The following is a 12,528-nucleotide window of genomic DNA, read 5'->3' on the forward strand; positions in this document are numbered from 1 at the left end:
CCCCTTCTTCCAGACCACTTTCCAGCCACTCTTCATAGAACCACAGAATCATCACAGAATAGCTTAAGTAGGAAGGGACTACAGAGATCATCTGCTCCAACCTCCCTGCTATGAGCAGGGAAGCCTCTCAACTAGAGTTCCCCAAGCCTGTAGCATTGCATGGGGTTGTTGTGTCCCGACTGCCTGATTCAGCACTCAGCCTTGTTGAAGCACATACCATTGACCTGGGCACACTGATCCAGTCTGTCTAAGTCTCTCTGCAAGGCCTCCCTATCCTCAAGCAGCTCCACACTCTCACCTAACTTGGTGTGATCTACAAATTTACTAATGGTGCCCTGTAACTCCTCTTCAAGACCATTATTAAAGATGTTAAACAGCAGTGGTTCCAACACTGAGCCCTGAGGAACACCACTTGTGACCAGCTGCCAGCTGGATTTAACTCCATTGACCAGCACTCCTTGGGCCTGGCTGTCTAGCCAGTGTTTTATCTAGTGGGTCATATGCTCATCCAGGCCATGGCCAGCCATTTTTTTAATGGGAATTCCATGGGAAACAGTGTCAAAGGCCTACCTCAGACTGAAAGGACATAGCAAGAGCTTGAGGTTTCACCTGGGGAGGGGTCTCAAAATGCCTTGGACACTTTTGTTATGGAGTCTGTAAAGTTTGTCATCATGGAATCATAGAATTGTTAGGGTTGGAAGGGAATTCAAGCATCATCTAGTTCCAGCCCCCTGCCATGGGCAGGGACACCTCACACTACATCAGGTTGCTCAGAGCCACATCCAGCCTGGCCTTCAAAATCTCCAGGGATGAGGCTTCCACCACCTCCCTGGGCAGCCTGTTCCAGTCTCTCACCACCCTCATGGGGAAGAACTTCTTTCTAACATCCAATCTGAATCTATGCATTTCTATTTTTGCTCCATTCCCCCTAGTCCTATCACTACCTGACACCCTAAAAAGTCCCTCCCCAGCTTTCTTGTAGACCCCTTTAAGATACTGGAAGGCCACAATAAGGTCACCTCAGAGCCTTCTCTTCTCCAGACTGGACAGTCCCAATTCCCTCAGTCTGCCTCTATAGGAGAGGAGCTCCAGCCCTCTGCTCATCCTTGTGGCCCTTCTCTGGACATGTTCCAGCACCTCGTGTCATAGGGGCTCCAGAACTGGACTCAGTGCTCCAGGTGGGGGTCTCATTTTGCCTTCCTGTTTTCTGGACTGGCTGATGCAAAGCCAAACATGTTGGTGCTTGGAGGGAAACTGAGGTCTCAAATGAGCATCATATCCCATTTTTCATGAAGGCACCACCAGAAAATTTGAGATTTCTGTATCTCCAAGCTGTGAGGCAGTGCCTGATGAATCTCAGCCAGTGTCAGCAGAGTCAGCCCCCAGACCAGTATGTGCTTGTGAACAGGACATGGTTTTTCCTTGGGTTATATCCAGGGGCTTAATTTCTGTACACAGACAACAGCAGACAGAAATTTGAAGAAAGAAGAGTGATGTTAATGCTATAAATACCTCCAATAAACCAACCAGCTTTCCGGAGTAGATGTATTTACAGTCTCCAGGGATGATAATAGAAAAGACATTGGTCTGAAGGTCAGTGCAGATCTGAGTGCTCCTACTAGGGCAGCACAGCCCTGGCTGGGAGCTCTGACTAAGGAGGAGAGTAGAATGCTTTTGAAGGAAGAAGAGGGAGATGTGTTCATCTAAGGGGTGTGAGGAGTGACTGCTCTGGGAGAAATTTACCTAGTGCAGGCAGGACAAATCTTTTGGGCATCAGATGCCAAATATATTAAAAATTAAAAAGCAACTGCGTTGTTTTTCTCATGGTTGGTGCTGGGTTTAGCCACAGAGCCAGTGGTTTGTCACTGCTGGTCTCGTGGCGAGGGTGAGTGCTTATGTGCTTTTATCTGCTGTTGGTTTTCAAGGCAATGGGAGAGAGAAATTTAGTTCCTTGTGTCTTGCTTTTTGCGTCCATATGAGGAGAGATGATAATACAGTGGTGATGGTTTGGAGATGCTTTACTGGAAAAGCATACCAGTAGGTTCTAGAGATGTGTGTATATAGAAGCTGAGTGGAGGGGAGGAATGGAGCTGGGAGGTGGAGTCTGAAGAAAAAGGATGAAATGTCAGGGCCTCAGGCTTTATTCGGTATTATTATGCTGATTGCTTTGACATCCAGCCAAAGCCTTTTCTTTCATTTGATGACTGAGTGCTTAAGAGAAGAAATGGAGAGATCTGTATACACCAAAGGGATCAAAGAAGCAGCACTGAAGAAATAACAGAGCAAGGTAGCTAAGGAAGCTGGGTTCAGGTAGGGCAGCCAGCCTAGAACTTGTGTCCCCAAAGAAGAAGCATTAGAAAAGTGAGACAGTAGGTTAGCTAAGGTAGCTTGGTTCAGGTAGGGCAGCCAGCCCAGAAATGGTGTCCCTAGATTAAGGCCATGGAGATGGCTGATAAGAGCTGTAATGGTGTGCTCAAACATATTTATAATGCTTTAAGGGAAAATGGAATGATGAACTATGTGGTACTGCAGAAGAAATGAAAACGGATCCACAGTGGCCTGCAGATTTAAGACATCAACAGGTTTTGGCAAAGATAGGCACTAGTAGATAGAAAATTTAGGCTGCCAGCAAATAGGGTCACAGAATCATGGAACAGATTTTGTTGAAAGGGATCTTTAAAGGTCATCTAATCCATCCCCCCCTGAAGTGAGCAGGGACATCTTCAACTACAGCAAGTTGCTCAGAGCCCCATCCAAACTGACTTTAAACATTTCCAGGGATGAGGCATCTACCTGGACAACTTGGGCCACCACCCTCAGTATAAAAATTTCTTCTTTACCTCTAGTTTAAATCTCTCTCTTTTTGTTTAAATCCACCACCTATTCTCCTCTTGCAGCAGGGGCTGCTAAAAAGTTTGTCGCCATCTTTCTTAAAGGTCCCCTTTAAGTACTGAACTGCTGCAAGAATAAGGTCTCCCTGGAGCCTTCTCCAGGCTGAACAACCCCAAATCTCTTAGCCTGTCCTCACAGCAGAGGGGTTCCAGCCCTGTGATCATCTTTGTGGCCCTCCCTGGGACCAGCATGTCCATGTCCTTCTTGTGCTGAGGACTCCAGAGCTGGACCCAGCACTGCAGGCGGGATCTCAGCAGGGTGGAGTGGAAGGGCAGAAGCCCCTCCCTCTACTTGCTGCCACAGTACTTTGGATGCAGTCCAGAACATAGTTGTCTTCTGGACTGTGAGTTCACATTCCTGGCTCATCTCCAGCTTTTCACCAGTACCCAGTGGACAAAATAGATGTCTTTTGGTTAGTCATTTTTAGGGACCCTTTGGAAAAGTGTGTGGCCACAAGAGAGAAACTCCCCCTCCCCAAGGTGGAGCTCCTGATGTAGAGCAAAATCATGCAAGATGGCAGCAGTCCAGTCGGGTGACAGTGCTTGGACAAATACTTACTCACTGGAGAGGTCTGAAAGCTGCTGAGCAGGGTGGAAGATCCTGCTGGAGCCTGGAGAGAACCTCCTGCTCCAAATCTGCTTCTGCCTATGGCTGATGGGCAATCTCCATCAATGCTGTACTAAAGGGTGGTTCTGATTTGGTGCAACAGGGAACAGGAATGCATGAGGAGCCTTGCTGGCCAGAAGTAGTTAGCTCTGGTGAGTAGGAGACATACAGAACAAGTCCAATCTGTCACTGGAAAGCAGTTTGGGATGAGAAGTGAAGAATATGTGATCTCCTTGAAAAGAGAAGGTGAATTTAGAGAGGCAGATTATTGATCTCTTCTCCCTAGTAACAAGTGCTTAAAAGACAAAGAGATGTGTTGCTGAGGGACATGGCTTAGCACCAGACTTTGTAGAGTTAGATAATGGTTGGACTTGATGAACTTAAAGGTCTTTTCCAGATGAAATGATTCTGTGATTAGGATTGTGTGCAAAATTTGGCCAGGCTTCTGTGCTGGCAATTTGTGCCTGTTATGACTGCAGATGGCTACTGTCTCACTTTTGTTTCTAAAGGAGTATTAAACTCAATTTTTCCACATTTATTAGCTCTAAGCTTATTCCCAGATCTGATAAAGCGTCCCTGATCCTCTGCTCTGCCATGGCACTTCATTGGGTGCAACTTGGAAAGTAGCTGATGTGCGCAAAGTGAGGTGGAGCATCACTGTTGGTGTATTTGTAGGTCTGAGGTTTGGCTGGTAGCTCTGCCACAGCCTATTGAATCTCCTTGTGGATGTTCCTTGATATTTCATATCGCTACAACAGTGTGAGTTATTTCATAGAATCATAGAATCATTAAGGGTGGAAAATACCTCTAAGGTCATTAAGTCCAATTGTCAACCCAACACCACCACGGCCACTTACCCATATCCTGAAATGCCATGCCTACATGTTTTTTGAACACCTCTAGGGATGCTGACTCCACCACATTGCTGAGCAGCTTCTTCCAATGCCTGACCATTCTTTCAGGGAAGAATTATTTCCCAATATCCAACCAAAATCTCCTCTGGTGAAACTTGAGACCGTTTCCTCTTGTCCTATCTCTTGTTCCTTGGGAGAAGAGGCTTCCATGTTGCTTTAAATGAGATGTACATTCCTTTGTGCATCCTATAGATAGAGTGTGTAGGCTAGGGGGCTCTATTTCAATTGAAGCCACCAGGTATAATTGTGGTACAAATAATATATGGGAGAGGCTGAGGCTTTAGACAATGAGTAGCTGGATGTGAAGAAATTAAATAAGAAGTAGAGAGTGAAGCAGCAATTGTGTCATTGGCAAGACTGGAGGTAGAAACCACAGCACTAAGTTGCTGTCAGTGCTTGATGAATACACAGAAGATCATTGAATTAGAATCACATCACTTAGACTGATTAAAATTATAGAGTCAGAAAAAGTAGATCTCAGCTAAATGATGAGTAGATCATGGGGAGGCAGAAACAGGAGGTGCAGGAGCATGGATGAGGACCCAGCAGTGGCCTTGGTTTGCTGATTTCCAACTCCATAAGGAAACTGTGACTTCCTGCTACTTGTTCAGAAGACATTTTAGCCTTTTAGAAAAATAGTCCCAGGGAAGTGATAGCAATGTGTGAGTGGGATACCTGCTGGTCAGTCTGCATCTACTGGATGTAGTAATGATGAGTGCTGGCTGTGGTTTGCCCTGCTTAGCTGGATAAACAGGTGGGTATTTTGGATCATGGCATTCTTCTGGAGAAACTGGCTGCTCATGGCTTGGATGGGTGGAATCTTTGTTGGATAAAAAATTGCCTTGATGCCTGGGGAAAGACTGGTGCTGAATGGAGTGAAATTCAGTCGGCTGCCTGTCGCTAGTGGTTTTCCCCGGGGCTCAATATAGTGGCCAGTTCTGTTTCATAACTTCATCAATGATCTGGATTGAGTGCACCCTCAGTAAATTTGCATATGACACCAAGCTGGGTGGAAGAGAAGCCAGCAGTGTGCCCAGGTGGCCAAGAAGGCCAATGCCATCCTGGCCTGGATCAGGAGCAGTGTGGCCAGCAGGAGCAGGGAAGACATTGTGCCCCTGTACTCAGTACTGGTTAGGCCACACCTTGAGTCCTGTGTCCAGTTCTGGGCCCCTCAATTCAAGAAAGATGTTGAGTTGCTGGAACACGTCCAGAGAAGGGCAACAAGGTTGGTGAGGGGTCTGGAGCACAAGCCCTATGAGGAGAGGCTGAGGGAGCTGAGGTTGTGTAGACTGGAGAAGAGGAGGCTCAGGGGAGACCTTCTTGCTGTCTACAACTACCTGAAGGGGGGTTGTAGCCAGGTGGGGGTTGGTCTCTTCTCCCAGGCAACCAGCACCAGAACAAGAGGACACAGTCTCAAGCTGTGCCAGGGGAGGTTTAGGCAAGGTATTAGGAAGAAATTCTTCCCAGAAAGAGAGATTTGCCATTGGAATGTGCTGCCCAGGGAGGTGGTGGAGTCACCATCACTGAAGGTGTTTAAGAAGAGTCTGTATGAGGCACTTGGTGCCATGGTTTAGTTGATGAGATGGTGTTGGGTGATAAGTTGGACTCAATGATCTCAAAGGTCTTTTCCAACCTGGTTTGTTCCGTATTCTGGCTTTACACAGGGATCTGGACAGGCTGGATCAATGGACCAAGGTCAGTTGTATGAAGTTCAACAAAGCCAAGGTCCAGATCCTGCACCGCAACCCCAGGAAAGAGTGACTGGAAAGCTACCAGGCAGAAAAGGTGTTGTTCAACAGCTGGCTGAAGATGAGCCAATGTGTGCCCAAGTGGCTAACAGTATCCTGGCTTGTATTAGCAAGAATGTGGTCAGGAGGAGTAGAGCAGTTATTATGCCACTATACTTGGCACTGGTGAGTCCACACTTCAAATACTGTGGTCAACTTTGGCCCCCTCTCTATGAGAAGGACATTGAGGTGCAGGTGTGTGTCCAGAGAAGGGCAATGAAGCTGGTGAAGAATCTAGTCTAGCACAAGTCTTCTGAGGAGCAGCTGAGGGAATTGGGGCTGTTTGACCTGGAGAAAAGAGGGCTTAAGGGAGACCTTTGGTCTCTCTGCAACTAGCTGAAAGTAGGTTGTAGGGCTGGTCTCTTCTCCCAAGAGACAAGCAATAGGACAAGAGGAAATGTCCTCAAGTTGCACCAGGGGAGGTTTAGGTTGGACATTAGGAAACCTTTCTTCACTGCCTAGGGGTGTGGTGGAATCCCTCTCCCTTTAGGTATTTGGAAGACCTGTAGATGTGGTGCTTTGGAGCATGGTTTAGTGCTAGACTTGGCAGTGTTAGGTTAATGGCTGGACTTGATGATCTTAATGTTTTCTTCCAACCAAAACAATTCAACCAAGAAAGTAGCACCTCTTTTGCTTCTCAATTAAAGGAGATTGTTTGTTCCCTGAAAAAAACCCCACCACAATTCCTTTTGTGTTCTTGGAAAACAGACCTAGACAGGTGTGTGACAATGGGGTCCAGGTTCAGAAAATGGGGGACCAGGTCACAGAAAATTGTGCAGCAATGTAGATTCTTTGTGCCCTGTCAAGGCACTGTGTGTGCTGCCTCCCATCCTGCAGCAGCTCAGCAGGCTGCAGGATTGAGCCCTAATTGCTAAGCTGCCTGGAGGATGCAGCAAGAATAACAGTAATGTGTTGGCTGACATAAAAGAAACCGTTTCAGCAGGAGTTAAGTGCAATAAAAGGTGAGCCTCATTTCTCTACTTTCAAACCTCCAGTGAATTCAGGGAAGATCATGATTTCTTCTCTCTAAGTAAGAAGCAAATCACTTTGTTTACCAGTCTGTGGTTGGATGGTAGGGTCCTTTTCCTGCTTTCAAATTTTTTATGATGCTGTTGTAGGAAATGTGCTGAATTGATTACTGAGCTTGCCTAAAAGTAAGGTTTAGATCTGTGCTTTCAGAGCTTTGTGAAGTCTGGGGTGCAGGAGCAGATACTGCATTCTGCTAAAAAATGCTAAAGAGCCTTTATTAGAGTTCTGCTGCAGGCAGGGAGAGGGGAATGAATTAATTTAGAAGTAATTGGATAGCTTTCAATTGAAATAGCTCCTGACTGAAGAAAAAACAGAGGAGAAATATAAGGGCATCTCTGAACCATATAGATTATGAAGATTAGACCAAAGCAAAGCTGAAGGTGACTTCATCCTGAGGCTGAATTTGAGGGTTTATTTTTGCAGTTTACTCAAAGCTACCCTTTGCTTAAGTTAATCTTCCTTCTCTGGTTTCTAGAGCATGGTTTGGTGTCTGTCCTTTCAGGGACACATCTCCACATGTTGCAAATACTGATGATGTGTTTCATTACATTTGTGGCTTTAGATGGAATTTAAATCTTTTATACCACCCCTTTTATTTTGAGGGGGCATGGGAGAAAGCACTGTGGGCTCTAGTGTGTATTTGGGAATACAGCCTGTGGTACCTAATGCTATCACCACTTGTCGATGTGCCAGGTGGAAGAGAGAGTGTCCTCAGCACTGTAGGTATGAGCATCTGCATGATAAGGATGAGATGGGAAGACATCCCTTCCCTCTTCCAAAGCACATCTTCCCTCTTCTAGAACATCTTCAAAAAGTAAAGAATTATTATCTGAGAGTCTAATGTTGTCAGCCTCTCTTGGGTTTTTGGGGTGATCATGGAGCACATTCTCTTGGAAGCTGTGTGCTGGGAAAGGCCAGCATTCATTTACCAAGGGTGAATCATGATGACCTTCAAGGATGGACTGGTAGGTCTGTAAAAGAGGGGAGAGTAGGAATCACAGAACATTAGAGGTTGTAAGGGATCTCCAGAGATCATCGAGTCCTATCCCACTGCCAAAGCAGGATCACTTAGGGTAGTCTGCACAGGAATGCATCCAGGAAGGTTTTGAGAGTCTCCAGAGAAGGAGACTCCACAACCTCCTTGGGCAGCCTGTTCCAGTGCTCCGTCACCCTCACTGTAAAGAAGTTTCTCTTCATGTTGAAGTGAAACCTTCTGTGTTCAAATTTGTATCCATTGTTCCTTGGCTTATTACTGTGCACCACCCAGAAGAGCTTGGCCCCCTCCACTTCACACCCACCCCTCAGATATTGATAGACACTGATCAGCTCCCCTCTCAGTCTTCTCCAGACTAAACAGCTCCAAGTTTCTCAGTCTCTCTTCATAGGGGAGATGCTCAAGTCCCCTAATCATCCTTGTGGCTCTCAGTTGGATTCTTTCCAGCAGGTCCCTGTCTCTCTTAAGCTGGGGAGTCCAAAACTGGACACAGGAAATGTCTTCTTTGAATTCAGTAAGGCTTTTGAGATGATGTCCTGCATCATCCGCATCATCCCTGTATTGAAGAGCAACTGCAGTCTAGATGGGTGGACTGCTTGTGTAGGAAGTTGCTCAGAACTATCTTGGGACCTTTCCTTTAAGTGTTTTTATCAACAACTTGGAGGAGATGAAATTTGCTTCATCAAAAGTGACCCCAGTGAGTGAGTGACACCAGACTTGAGGGAACAGTCAATGTGCTTGAGGGCAGGGCTGCTATACAGGAGGACCAGCACAGTCTGGGGCTGACAACAGTCTTGTGGAATTCAACAAGGACAAATGCAAAATCCTGCACTTGCAATGGAGGGGGTTGTTCAGCCTGGAGAAGAAAATACTTCAGGGAGACCTTCTTGTGGCCTTTCAGTACTTAAAAAGGGCCACAACAAAGATGGGGACAGACTTTTTAGCAGAGCCTGTTGTGGCAGGACAAGGAGTGATTGTTTGAAATTAAAAGGAGGCAGATTTAGGCTAAATACAAGGAGGAAACCTTTTACACTGAGGGTGGTGAAACACTGACCCAAGTTGCCCAGATGGGTTGTTAATGCCACATTCATGGAAACGTTCCAGGTTCGGTTGGATAGGGCTCTGAGCATCCGTAGTTGATGTCCCTGCTCACTGCAGGGGGGTTGAACTAGATGGCTTTTAAAGATCCATTTCAACCTAAACCAATCTATTACTCTATAGCATATCCAGGATGGGTTCATCTGGGATGGACTAACCCAGGACGGACTAACTCCTTGTAGTGGTGAGGGCTGTGCCTACAAGGAGCCAGGCCTTTCACAGCAGTGCATGGCAGAAGAATGGTGAAAACCCAAACTTGAAACTGAAGCTAGAGTTTCCAACTGGAAATAAAAAAAACCCCATCCCACTATGAGCTAATTAGGTACTGGGGCAGGCTGCCCAGGGTAGTTGTGTGGTCATAGAATCAGAATCATAGAAAGGATCCTCAAAGGTCATCTTGCCCAACCCCACTGCAGTAAGCAGTGGTGTCTTTAACCAGACCGTGCTGCTCAGGCTCCTATCAGGTTTGACCTTGAATGTCTCCAAGGATGGGGCTTCCACCACATCTCTGGGTAACCTGTTACAGCGTTTCACTACTCTCATTGTGAAGAACTTATTCCTAATATCCAGAAAACTTCCTCCTAATGTCCAATACTCTCCATCCTGGGATGTTCTCAAGACCATAGAGGTCAAAGCCCTGAGCAGCTTGATTTCAACTTTGAACAGGGGTTGTATCAGATACCTCCCAAGGTTCCTTTCCTCCTGATTGTGTGATTTTTATCCATGCTGCTCCTATCAGTTGTTCACCGGGGGAGCAGAACATTTTTGCCGTTTCCTGGGATTTTTTCCTTTCCCCTACACATATTGTGTACTTTCTGTATTATGTGAGCTACATAACAGATGGGAACCTCAGAGCTGTTCTGCAGATTAATAATTAACATGTTGACCTTCTACAGAATCCTTGTGTGTTCCAGGAACTGCAGTTCTCTTGACAAGCAGGAATGAGCCAATCCTCCCAACTTATTGCCAGGAAAGAAGATGAAAGGGTTGTCCAGCTTCAGGGCCACTCATTATAAAAGCCTGATAATCTGAATATTTAATCTCTTTATTTCAGTAGTAAACAAAGGAGAACCAGAGACCAGATCTCCAAGGCAGCATTCAGCTGCCCAGCTATGAAACTGTCCTTCCCTCTCCTGCAGTTCCCTTGATTATCTCTGACACACTTCCAATTTCTACACCAAATGAGACCTTACAGACCACAGTCTGCTTCACTGCAAACCCTGATTCATTCTGCAGGCTGGTCCATCAGAAGTCCTGCTGTGTCTTCTCTCCTGTGAAAACGATATGAGGAGCAGTAGCTCTGCCCTGGCTTGTTGCAGGGAAGGCAGAAGTGATGCTTGAAGGGGAAAATTCAGCACATGAGCAGAGGACTGTCTGAGTCAACAGGCAAGGGGGCTGAAAGGCCAAGGTGCCTGGAAAGCCACCGCAGCGCGGGCTGCTGGATGGGGAGGTGGTCATGCATAGACTATGATTTTTTTTTTTCTTCATGTGAGATTATGAGGGAAGGAATGATGGGAAAAGATGATGTTTGGTCAAGGAGGAAGGCTTCCGAGCCAAACAGTTGTGAGCCAGAGCTTGAGATTTGTATCTGACAAGAGAAGATACTCTCTGACTCAGTTACAGGCTTACTTCAGGGACAGGATAGTCCTTGAATGGCACCCTGTGAGGTTTCTTCTGGATGGCATCTGTGAAAACCGTACCTAGGCTACATGCCACCTGCATGTCTATTTTTCATTCATGTAACACTAGCCACAGGAAAAGCTTCAAGTGCTTTCCAAGTGCTAACAAAGGGACTTTCAACAAACCATGGTAGGAACTGCTGAGTGTTGTCCTTATGTCCCAGATCAAGAATCTGAGGAACAGAAAGGTGGTGGCTATTGTTCTGACCAGATACACGTGACTGTGGATGGATCTGTCCTGCCTTGATCCCTCATTTAGGTAACAAAGATGAATGCTCTCTTCCTCCCTCTCTCATGGCTCATTTCAGGCTGTGGGCAGGAAGGGATGTTCTCCAAGCATGTATTTGTGCAGCACATTTCACCTTTTCCGAGCAAAATGATTAAATGATTCTATGATTCTGTGACCAAAGGGACCTGCTGAGGATGAGCCTTTATATAGTTCCTCTGATAGCCTTTGAGAAATCGTGGCTGTCTAACCACTCTGTAATGGGGTTTCTTGCACAGCAGTGCAGCCAACACCTGGTTTTAAATGTTGTTCTGAGCTCTTCCAGGGAAATCCTTGGGGTTTCTTTTAAGCACTGTTTCCTCTAACGCTTTATTGCTGGTGAATCTGGGCCATAACAAATGGGAAACTTTGACTGACGCTGCAGTTTCTCTCTCCTCTTTCTTTGGTCCTGCATACAAATGCGGCAGGTCCCTGGGGAGCAGCCAAGACTGCACCACTCAGCTGGAGTGGCTGGCAGTGTGGCATAGACATCTGATGTACACCCCTACTATTGCTCAGAGAGGCTGCAATCCCATCTCTGCTTTGCAGAGCTTTTCTCTACTTCCCTGAATTGGAAGGCAATCATCTAGTGGAGGATGTCCCGGCTCACTGCAGGGGGAGTTAGACACACTTCCAATTTCTGCAACAAATGAGGGAGTGATCTTACAGACCACAGTCTACTTCACTGCAAACCCTGATTCATTCTCCAGGTAGATCCTGGGGAAAAAAAAAAGAAATATTAAAATAACTTTTGGAGGTCCCTTCCATCCCTTCACATGTTTTGATCACTTCTAAGAATGGTGACTCCACCACTTCCCTGGGCAGTGAGGGGCATCCCAGACAGAAGACACTGGTGAAAGACCTTCTCTCCCCTAATTCCCCACTGTCTCCAGCAGGGATTGGATTTTGTAAAACATAGGGCAACGTCTTGGGTTACTGAACTCATTGAGGAGAGTGAGCTCATCTGTCTCTAGGGTCAAAGACAAAAATGCTCAGATGTGTGATTAGCCTGAACAAGTTCTATATTTTTGTGTATTCATCCAGCTTGGGGGGGTTTAGTCTCAGCCAAACATCACCAGAGTGGAAGCACTTGTGAATGCCACCATGAGATGGGTACAAGAATTACCATCTTCATAGTGGTCCCACACAGCTCTCATGCTTTGCTTCATTGACCTTCCTTGACAACCTGGGCTTGAACGATCAGCATACCCTTCTTGAATTAACTTGCTGTTCTCTTCTTCTCTTTCAGCTGCTTGGAGCAAAG

This window comes from Melanerpes formicivorus, unplaced genomic scaffold (genome assembly GCF_026170545.1).
Source record: "Melanerpes formicivorus ecotype bairdi unplaced genomic scaffold, bMelFor1.0.p_v2 SCAF_1, whole genome shotgun sequence".
Lineage (NCBI taxonomy): Eukaryota > Metazoa > Chordata > Aves > Piciformes > Picidae > Melanerpes > Melanerpes formicivorus.